The sequence below is a fragment of the Anopheles gambiae genome, chromosome 3 (assembly GCF_943734735.2).
Source record: "Anopheles gambiae chromosome 3, idAnoGambNW_F1_1, whole genome shotgun sequence".
NCBI classification, from domain to species: Eukaryota; Metazoa; Arthropoda; class Insecta; order Diptera; family Culicidae; genus Anopheles; species Anopheles gambiae.
The window spans coordinates 51,946,931-51,958,879 of NC_064602.1; positions in this window are offsets into that span (position 1 = coordinate 51,946,931).

The window sequence follows — 11,949 nt, forward strand, 5'->3', positions numbered from 1 at the left end:
GCTGGACCGGTGGTCAAGCCCGTGAGGAGCGAGAGTCTGTGGAAACAGCCATTACCATCTCTGGAACGCGGGACGGCGATACAAAGTTCATCATGCCAGCCGTACGAACGGTCCGTTCACTGGGTTTGCCGTCGCAATCGCTGCAAGTAGAAAGGTTATTGGATCAATATAAACACCTTCATTCGCTACCGATATCGTCTTATGTTTCAGCTGTGTCACGACTACTGATCGGAATCGACAACTATCACTTGACTAGACCACTAAGGACGGTGGAAGGAGACGCTAATGAACCTACTGCAACAAAAACGCGTCTTGGTTGGGTGGTTTCAGGTAATATCGGTAAAGAGCGCAGCGCTTTCGAGCAACATCCCGTATCTACTCATGGTTTGCTATTGTGCGAATGTCAAAACCTTGACGCAAGGATCGAAGCTGCGTTGAAAGGAGGTTTTGCTCTGGAAGACGTTCGAACAAATGATACTAAAACCTTTATGTCGAAGCACGATGAACAAGCCATTCAGATTCTGCACGCTCGAACGAAACGAATAGACGGTAGATATGAAACAGGATTACTGTGGCGACATGAAGGACTCAAGCTACCTAATAACAAACCTATGGCTCGGAAGAGGTTGGAGTGTTTAGAACGGCGAATGAAACGAACTACGGGGCTTAGAGAAACTTTGAACGATAAAATATGGAGCTACCTGGAGAAAGGTTACGTTCGACAACTATCGGAGGACGAAAAAACAGCTACCCACCCAAGAGTCTGGTACCTGCCTATTTTTCCCGTGATTAACCCCAACAAGCCGGGCAAAGTACGCATAGTCTGGGATGCCGCAGCAACGTTTAGAGGGGTTTCTTTAAATTCTATGCTGTTAACTGGTCCAGATTTTTTAGCTCCTCTTCCGTCAGTGCTGCAGAGGTTTAGAGAATATCGAGTAGCAGTAGCGGCCGATATACGCGAGATGTACCACCAGGTTGCTATAAATCGAGACGACCAGAACAGTCAACGGTTTTTGTGGCGTTGGCGGGACGATCAAGAAATCGACGAATACGTGATGATGCGGATGACGTTTGGAGCAGCGTGTTCACCGAGCTGCGCGCAGTTTGTAAAAAATACGAACGCGGACAGATACGCTTCGTTATACCCGCGCGCAGTAGAATCCGTAAAGAGCGATCACTACGTCGATGACCTACTCGTTAGTACAGAAACTGTCGACGAAGCAAAACAACTAGCACGACAGATAACAGAAATACATGAAGATGGAGGTTTCCTGCTACATAACTGGTTATCGAACAATCGAGAAGTCCTTAGCTGTGTAGACGAAGGCGGCCAGACACACAAAGATCTAGACATTAGTGCCACACCCGTGGCGCAGAAGATCCTGGGAATGTGGTGGGACACCCAAGCGGATACATTTCGGTTCAGGGCTCCCGCTCACGATTTGGAACTTCTACAAGGGAAGACTGTCCCTACGAAACGAGAAGTCCTCCAAGTATTGATGAGAATCTACGACCCATTAGGTCTGATCGCCGGTCTACTTTTCTACTTAAAGGTCTTGCTGCAAGAGATATGGAGAAGTGGAGCCGGATGGGATGAACCCATCCCAACAGATCTTCAAGAAAAGTGGGTGGAATGGATCAGCTGCCTCCCTCACCTAGAAGCGATTAGAATCCCGCGGTGTTACCGACTTTCGCTACCACTAGAGAAGTGTAAACTGCAGCTGCACGTCTTTGTAGACGCTGGGAAGGACGGATTTACTGCCGTGGCCTACTTTCGCTACTATCGGGATAGCGACGCAGAGATAACTCTCGTGGGAGCCAAGACCCGCGTAGCGCCGTTAAAGTATCTATCAGTGCCTCGCCTCGAACTACAAGCCGCTGTACTGGGTACAAAACTTGCGAAAAGTATAGCCGATGCCCATCGAGAGAAGATTTCGGAACGGTTCTTCTGGACCGACTCGAAGGATGTTATCCTTTGGATCAATTCGGACCATAGAAAATACAGTACGTTCGTGGCACATCGAACTGGCGCAATACTAGAAGCTACAGATCTCCACGAATGGCGCTGGGTGCCCACGAAATACAACGTCGCGGATGAAGGGACCAAATGGTCAAAACTTGGCCACCATCTCACAAGCAGCGACTGGTTTACAGGACCATCCTTTCTTAGCCAACCAGAGTCGGAATGGCCTAAACTGACCATGAGCGAGCGAACAACAAACGAGGAGATTCGAAAAACTGTTTGCAATCATGTCGTCAAGGTGCCGGTGTTCGAAGCGGAACGATTTTCGCGATGGGTTAAACTAAAAAACGCTATGGGATACGTGTGGCGTTTCATCAACAACTGCAAGGTGCCCAAAAGTCAAAAGGATGGACGATCGTTCGGTCCCCTAAGCATCGCAGAACTGCAGCAGGCGGAGAGAAGTATATTGCGAGAGGTGCAACAGATGGTATATCCGGAAGAATACCGCATCCTTCATAAAGCCAGAGACAACGCCGAGCCCACACTTTTCGTTCATCGCTCTAGTCCGCTGCGCAAAAGAAGCCCCTACATAGATGGAGATGGTGTCCTTAGGGTCAAAGGTAGAATCGACGCGTGCTCATTCATTAGCGAAGATACAAAACGTCCGGTGATCCTGCCCAAAGCTAATTTCGTCACGGACCTGATCATCGATTTCTACCACCGAAAATATCGACAGGCGAACCACCTTGTCCTAATAAATGAAGTTCGCCAACGGTACGATATTCCCGCACTAAGAGCAGCGTGTGGTCGAGTGAGGGCTAGGTGCCAGCTGTGCCGAATAAAAAAGACGAAACCGAATGTACCGATGATGGGAGAACTACCGGAATGCCGCTTGTCACCCTGCACTCGACCCTTCACCTTTACCGGAGTGGACTATTTTGGACCGTTCACGGTAGTAAACGGTAGGAAAACGGAGAAAAGATGGGGAGTTCTCTTTACCTGTCTGGTGGTGCGGGCGATACACATTGAAGTCGCGCATACACTGTCCACTAGTTCCTGCATCCTCGCCCTCCGCAACTTCATAGCTCGCCGAGCAACACCAAACGAGATAGTATCTGACCGGGGTACCAACTTCGTCGGCGCCAATCGGGAACTCCAGGAACGGCTAAAAGATATAAACATGAGTAAGATCGTCGAGGAGCTGAACCTTACCAGCGTAAAGTGGACCTTCAATCCGCCAGGAGCACCGCATTTTGGAGGTGCCTGGGAGCGGCTCGTACAATCGGTGAAGAAAACATTGGCAAACATTCAGTTTACCAAACATCCATCAGATGCGGTGTTCAACAGTTGGTTGATGGAAGTGGAATTTATCATCAATTCTCGTCCTCTTACAGATGTTCCGGTTGATCGTGAAGAGGACTCCCCACTTACGCCAAACCACTTCCTTCTCGGATCCTCGTGCGGGGCCAAGCCGATAACCAGCTACGATGTGTCGGCCGAGTCTATAAAAAACACCTGGAAGACGTCACAGGTGTACGCCGATATCTTCTGGCGAAAGTGGGTGTCGTGCTACCTGCCCACTCTTACCAAGCGGACCAAGTGGTTTGACACTGTGAAACCTATTACGGTGGGCGACGTGGTGCTAATCGACGACGAAACACTCCCGCGCGGATGCTGGCCAAAGGGACGCGTAGTTCGAGCCATCGTATCGAGAGACGGCGCGGTCAGAGAAGTACACGTGCAAACGGCATCCGGAAAAATAATCGAAAGGCCGGCTGTCAAGATAGCAGTAATTGACGTATCCGCATGAAAGTGTTTGCAATGTTTACAAACACTGGGGGCCAGTGTTGACGCCGTCAACCGTCAATTCAGATGCAAAAGCCTCCTTGCACGGGTCACGCGATAGAGGGCGCTGCCGGTCGCTTCGAAATTAATCGGTTTATCGAAACCCGACCAGCGACGGCACGAACCGAAGCCCTTAGGGGGAACGACCGACGCAGCAGGATGACGAGCAGATTCCTTCGCGCACCCGAGCATACGCACGTGATTTTTTAGCGCCACCTTGCGAAATAGTAATACATTTTACCATTCTAATTTCGGCTAAAAAACGTTTTAATTTATCTCTGGGTAGAAAGAATCGGTTGCATCGCAACACATTTCTTTTGCACATGGGGATTGCTACCCACTCTCTCTTGAAACAAAATAGATCGCCTTTTTTCATGAAACGTGCAAGCTGTGGTCTATACGACACTATTGTTGATCAACTTTCCTTTAAGCATGCGTTACTTTGGATATTGGATTCGTTTCTTTTTTTATCATATTCCTTTTTATGCATCTCATTTTATATATTCCATTTTCCCTTTTTTTTGTTATGTAGCAGTCGTTGTTCCGTTTGTAAAATAATAATCGTTGCCTGATCCTTTAAAAACGCTGGGATATTCTAAGCTTTTAGCAATTGGTGTCGTTGTTGACACTGATTCACAGTACGCATTCATTGGTAACGATCCCAGGTTAAAAGATTCTATTACGTCTGCACCCAATAATAAAAGATTTACGCGAGCTACCCGTATTGTGGCTGTTTTCGTAATTCCTCCAACCGTAATAATTCCTTCGAATTCCCCGTCTATGTGAAGGTTAGCTCCTGACACTGTCTTTGTTCTTATCTCGCATGCATTTAATAAAGGTTCTCCTAAGCTTTTCCACATGGGTCGATTTATGATCGTGATATCGGACCCCGTATCGAGTTGCAACCTGGCATTCTTCCCATTTATTAGCACGTTTACGTACTTACGGTTTACTGCGACTGCACAAGCATTCACCGTGACGATTTTAGCCTCCGCTGATGGGCTGTGCCGAAACTTTCCGAATCGACTTGCGGTATTGCAGTGTCCTTCTCGGTGCCCTTCTATTCCGCAATCTTGGCATGTGTGCGATTTGTATTCGCAGTCTTGCACCCAATATCTATCGCCACAAAGCCAGCATGGTCGGCTGGGCTAGGTGTTCCGTGCGGGAGGATGCTGGTTACTATATCTTTGGAAATTATTTCTTCTGGGGAATTGCCGGTGCTGAAAACTCGAATTGTTAGCTTTAGTATGGTTGTTAAATATTTTTGTATTATTGTTGTTATGCAATGCGAGTACTTGCCGTTCATTTTCTTGTATCATTGCGCTGTCTCTTTTTAGTGCGGCAATGCGACTACAATCCTCTGGCAGTTGCTGCAACGTAATCTGCTCTCGATCCTCGATTTTCGCCAACAATCTGGTTCGCACTTCGACGTCTCGTTCTTCTCTTAATCCACAAACGAATAAGAGGCACTTTAGCTGCTGCTCGTCGAGCTTGCTGAGCTCGAACTCTACGCATGATTTATTTACACGACATGCGTAGGTAAGCAGATCCTCTTCAGGTTTCCTTGTAAGCTGCAAACACTTGTACCTTTCGCTTATCAAGGATTCCTGTACGTCGAACAGCACAGTGAGCTTTGCGATCGTCTCCTTGAATGAAAATTCACTTGAACGTAGGGGCAGGATAAACGACAAATACCGATCATGCTCGGCTGCACCTAGCTTCCTTAAAAGAAGTCGCACTTTTGCTGCATCACTTAGCCGACAAGCATCCTCGTTGAACAGCTCCTCGTACCGGGAAAACCATGTTCTGAAGGTGATGCCAGCTTCAGGATCGAACCGAAATTCAGAGAGAGATTGACTGTCAAACTGAGTGGATGTGCCTTCCTCGTGCTCCTGATTTTATACGCTGTTTTGCCGTGTTATTTCTGGAATTTCAACATTTGCAACAGTGGTGCTGCTGAGTTGTTCGTACTGGCTAGTGCGTGCCTTCGATTAATATAAAGCTGCTTCTGTTTATTCAACATTTTTGCCGAGAAAGTGTTTGGCTTCGTTTCTGCTCCTGTCACTCATCAGATTGGGCTGAGTCATCGTTATGCAGTGCTCAACCTGCAATGCACCCACCGATAGTGCTAATTCGGTGTCCTGTGCCGGTGTTTGTGGTTCCAAGCATCACACCCATTGCACGGGGTTGTCCCGTGATTCTACTCGTGAGCTTGGGCGTAATAATCAATTGTTGTGGTTGTGCAAAACATGTCACGAGTTTCGCATTGGCACAAATTCACTTCTCACAAGTGAGATAGCAGCCCTACTCGAATTGGTGAAAGCAGATATTCTCACCACAATTGACTCATCTCTCTCTTCTCTTAGATCGGCTATCAAGAGCGATTTGCTTCCTGAGATCCTCGCTCTCGTTGATAAGCGAGCGCTAACACCCATATTAGCTAAGCCGTCTGTTAGCAACGCATCGCGATCGCACACATCCACTAATGTATCGTCGCTCAATGCCACAAATACATCCAGAACGACTAAAACAGCTTCCGCTCGCCGTACATTTACTAACTCAACGGAGCTCACTGATGATATCCAAGCTGCGAACGATACCAACACTGTGGATGATTCTGACAACTGTAACCACTACAATCATCGTACTAAGCCGACTAGTGATGTTAGTGCTGGAAACTATCGAACAAATACACAAGCATCTTCTGATCCTGTTTTGAACCAAAACACCACCAACACGGGCATAGCCGAGAAAGTATGGTTATACTTCACGAACATCAAATCGCATGTCTCGGCTGATGATATGCGTGTGTGGCTCAAAGCTGTGCTACCAACGGACGATATTAATGTTTACCGTCTCACGAAAAAGGGTGTGAACCTGGACTCGATGTCCTTCATATCGTTCAAAGTGAGTGTTCCTAAATCTCTTAAGGAGCTTGCGCTGCAGTCTACTATTTGGCCAGTTTCACTTACTGTTCGGGAGTTTGTTGCTCGTGGCCTACCAAAGCAACGTGTACATGAAAGGGCTCGATTTGACCCTTCTGAGATTATTTCGCATCGTACAAATAGTGAAAATTGCTCTTCAGCTGTGCCAAAAACTACCGCTCATCCGGATCATTTTTTGGAACATCGATCGCCACCCCCACAGCGCGTGATTCTATCACCATCCCAGATGACCGAGATCCTAGAGGCTATTCAACTGGAGTTTCCTCCCACACCGCCTCAGTTATCACCGGGGGTGGGGCTTCAATCACAATCCAATCTCAGCAACACGAACCGCTCACCACAGATCAGCCCGTTTGCCAAACGGATAGCTCACAATTAATAGACCCATTTGTGATATATTACCAAAATGTTCGAGGTCTTCGCACCAAATACAATGAATTGCGCCTTTCTGCGAATGAATCAGGGTTTGAAATGCTTGCCCTTACTGAAACCTGGTTAAATGAATCGATTCCATCCAACATGGTCCTTGATAGTGATGCCTACAACATATACCGCTGTGATCGAAGCAGGTTAAACAACGAACGTTCGCGTGGGGGTGGTGTGCTACTTGCATGTTCCGTTCGATATCCTTCTGTGGCACTTAACATTAATCAACCCACGCTTGAAGCTTTATGTATACGTGTTTCTTTTTCTAAGTTTCGTCTTTATGTGGGGATTGTTTATGTGCCACCGTATTTGAGCAGCGACCGCAACTATTTGGAATCCTTTTCTGCTTTCATCAGTGATGCATACATGCAAATGAAACCGAATGATCATCTTATCCTTTTGGGTGACTTCAATCAACCTGCGTAAGAGTGGTCGCTTTCTACCGCAGTAAGGCCAGATTCATCTTCAGCTATAAGACATTATGTGCCACATATTTCTTCGAATACATCCAGTTCCTGCTTTTTGGATATGTTAAACCTGCATGAACTCTATCAGCTGAACGGGGTGCATAACCATTTAAATCATTATTTGGACCTGGTGCTCTCCAACTCTGCTGCAGCTGCTTGTTGGTCTGTGTATCCTGCTTCGTCACTGCTCCTGCCCCAGGATGCCCATCATCCTGCTCTAGAAATTGCGTTACCGTCTTCTTTATTTAGGGCTAGTAGGGTTATGAATGTATTACCTTCTGCTCCTAATTCATTGAGAGTTCGTTATAATTTTCGGCTCACAGACTATCGTAAACTTAATTCAATTCTATCTCGTTCCGACTGGTCTTTTTTTTATCAATGTACATCGGTCGACGAGGCTGTCCAATCGTTTAATGCTTTGTTAACCTCTGCACTCCTTTCATGTACACCTATTTTTCGTTCCCCTCCTAATCCTCCCTGGTCCAATCGTACTCTTCGCAACCTGAAAAAGGATAGAATGAAATATCTTAGGAGGTATCGTCTGAACCGATCTGCTTTCAACTTTCGTTTATTTAAGTACGCTGCCTCTGCGCATCGACTATACAACAGGGCTCGTTTTGAGGCCTATTCGAGTAGACTGCAATCGCGTTTCCGTTCTGATCCAGCATCCTTCTGGCAATTTGTTAGGATTCGAAGAGGGTGCAATACGTTACCTAATGAAATGGTACTTGATTCTCGAACTGCCTCTACGCCTGTTGAGATCTGTGAGCTATTCTCTGCACATTTTTCCCAAATTTTTGAGCCACCGGTTAGTGACCCTAACCTTATTGAGGGTGGGCTACTCTACACGCCAGAGAACTTAATTAATCTCTCCGATATTTCGGTTAGCTCTGAAATAGTTGTACAGGTGTTATTTGGGTTGAAACGTTCTTTTACTCCTGGTCCAGATGGCATTCCTGCCTCTGTTTTAATAAACTGTAAGGACGTGCTTGCTCCACACCTTGCTAAAATTTTCAACCTTTCACTTTCTCTTGGGGTTTTTCCTGCTCTTTGGAAATCCTGTTGGCTTTTTCCGGTACACAAAAAGGGATGCCGTAGCATTGTTTCTAATTATCGTGGGATAACCCAAACTTGCGCCACAGCCAAAACTTTTGAGCTATGTATCCTTCCAACCATACTTCATAGTTGTAGTTCAGCTATTAGCCCTAAACAGCATGGGTTCATGCCTGGTAGGTCTACTTCTACTAATCTCATGTCTTTTATTTCCAATATTTTTAGATCTTTTGAGGCCGGTACCCAACTTGATGCAATATACACCAACTTTCATGCTGCTTTTGATAGTTTACCTCACTCTTTATTGTTAGCTAAATTGTCTAAACTTGGTTTTGGTGATGGCATTATTAGCTGGCTGTCCTCATATTTAAGTAATCGATCATGCAGGGTTAAAACCGGGTCGTACTTATCTGAAGAGTTTTTTTGTACGCCAGGTGTCCCTCAGGGTTGTGTGCTAAGTCCACTTCTGTTTTCTTTGTTCATCAATGATGTTTGTAATGTTTTACCTCCTGATTGTCATCTCCTTTATGCGGATGATATCAAAATCTTTTTACCTGTGTCTTCTTCTTCTGATTGTCTGAGACTTCAGCATTACCTCAATGCATTTGCTCATTGGTGTTCATCCAATTTACTTCGCCTGTGTCCCGAAAAATGTTCTGTTATTTCTTTCTCTCACTCTCTTTCTCCTATTTTATTTAACTATACTCTCTCTAGCGCTTCCCTCTCTCGTGTTATGTCCATCCGTGACCTTGGTATTATACTTGACTGTCGTCTTAACTTTAAACTGCAGCTTGATGAGGTGCTACTAAAAGCAAATCGAACCCTTGGGTTTATCTTACGTTTTACCCCTTTTTTTTAGAGATCAAAGCATCCTAAGAATCCTTTATTGTGCTTTGGTAAGGCCTATTCTTGAATATGCAAGTATCATCTGGAATCCTCCCACTATTGATGGCTGTTCGAGAATTGAAAGCATTCAGCGACTCTTTACCAGGATTGCCTTTCGTCGTTTGTTCGGTGCTGCCTCACTACCTCCCTATGAAACGCGATTGCAGTTATTCAATCTTCACTCCTTAAGCTTCCGCCGCCAAGTGTTTCAGGCTTGTTTTATTGGTGGCTTATTACTTTCTGCTACTGATGCTCCTGATTTACTCTCGTCCATCTCGCTGTATGTTCCCTCTCGTTCTCTTCGTCCACGTGATCCTCTGTCAATTGAAACACGTCATACTCTTTATACTTTCAATGACCCTCTTCTGTCCTGTTTCAGGTTGTTTAACCACTTTTACTATCTCTTTGATTTCGACTCCTCTCTTAACTCTTTCCGTAACCGTATTTTTTCTTCTAATTCCCTTTAATTATTCTCCTTCGTTTTCTATTACTCTCTTTTTTTTTGTTTTTGTTAAGTTTATGATAGTCTCTACGCTCTACTCTTGTTTTTTTTTCTTTTCTTTTTTGCTAGGTCAAGACTAGGTTAGTTAGGCTTAGTTTTTCATGAATTATTTTGTTTATTTGTTAGTATTAAATTAGTTTTAAGTCTATTATATTTAGCCTTGATGGCGGATATTGTATTAAATAAATGAAATGAAATGAAATGAAATGAAATTCCATAATCGAATTGGCTAATGCTTCCGATGCTTGCTCTGGATTAAAATTTGGCGTAACTACGGGCTGACTTATTTGCTGGGCCATTATTTTACTAGTAAGCTGCTGTTGCTGGGTCAGTTGTTGCTGCATCATTTTCAGCGTTTGCAGGAGTACGGCGTTATCCACTACAGCTGAGCCCGTTTGCGATGGCGGTTGCACAAATTGCGATGGCGCTGATACCGGCTGCGCTGATGCGGGTTCCAATTGCGATGACGGATAGAGGTGTCCGTTTGGGGACACCTGATGATGGGACGCTACTTCGTGCACGGAGGGAACGTGCGGCTGCGATGTTCCGGGTTGCTGCATCACCGCCGGGTTGAAAAATCCAGGTCGGCCTAAGGATGCACGTCGCTGCTCCTCCTCCGTCATATTTGCGTAGACGATGCGCTGAAGCAACCACTGATGCCATTTTGTTGTTGCTGCAAAACCACTTGTTTATACAACTTGTTTTTTTTTCAAACAGCCTTCTTTTAAAATGTTTTCTGTGTTAGAGTGCTCTTTTACTTCTGCCAATACCTTTTCCTTTTTGGCTGTAATCTGTTTGCGCTTTGTAAATGCTCGAAATGCGTGCTGTATGGTTATTATTTAATTGGTTATGACTTGGTATTCTTGCTTGATTGTGTTGCTCATGTACTACATTCCTTTTCTTTTAGTTGAGGATTCTGACCATAACTGTCGCTATTATTTTGTTTTCCTTTTGAATTCTTGAATGATAATTTTCGTTTAGGCATTTCTTTTGCACATGGGGATTGCTACCCACTCTCTCTTGAAACAAAATAGATCGCCTTTTTTCATGAAACGTGCAAGCTGTGGTCTATACGACACTATTGTTGATCAACTTTCCTTTAAGCATGCGTTACTTTGGATATTGGATTCGTTTCTTTTTTTATCATATTCCTTTTTATGCATCTCATTTTATATATTCCATTTTCCCTTTTTTTTTGTTATGTAGCAGTCGTTGTTCCGTTTGTAAAATAATAATCGTTGCCTGATCCTTTAAAAACGCTGGGATATTCTAAGCTTTTAGCAATTGGTGTCGTTGTTGACACTGATTCACAGTACGCATTCATTGGTAACGATCCCAGGTTAAAAGATTCTATTACGTCTGCACCCAATAATAAAAGATTTACGCGAGCTACCCGTATTGTGGCTGTTTTCGTAATTCCTCCAACCGTAATAATTCCTTCGAATTCCCCGTCTATGTGAAGGTTAGCTCCTGACACTGTCTTTGTTCTTATCTCGCATGCATTTAATAAAGGTTCTCCTAAGCTTTTCCACATGGGTCGATTTATGATCGTGATATCGGACCCCGTATCGAGTTGCAACCTGGCATTCTTCCCATTTATTAGCACGTTTACGTACTTACGGTTTACTGCGACTGCACAAGCATTCACCGTGACGATTTTAGCCTCCGCTGATGGGCTGTGCCGAAACTTTCCGAATCGACTTGCGGTATTGCAGTGTCCTTCTCGGTGCCCTTCTATTCCGCAATCTTGGCATGTGTGCGATTTGTATTCGCAGTCTTGCACCCAATATCTATCGCCACAAAGCCAGCATGGTCGGCTGGGCTAGGTGTTCCGTGCGGGAGGATGCTGGTTACTATATCTTT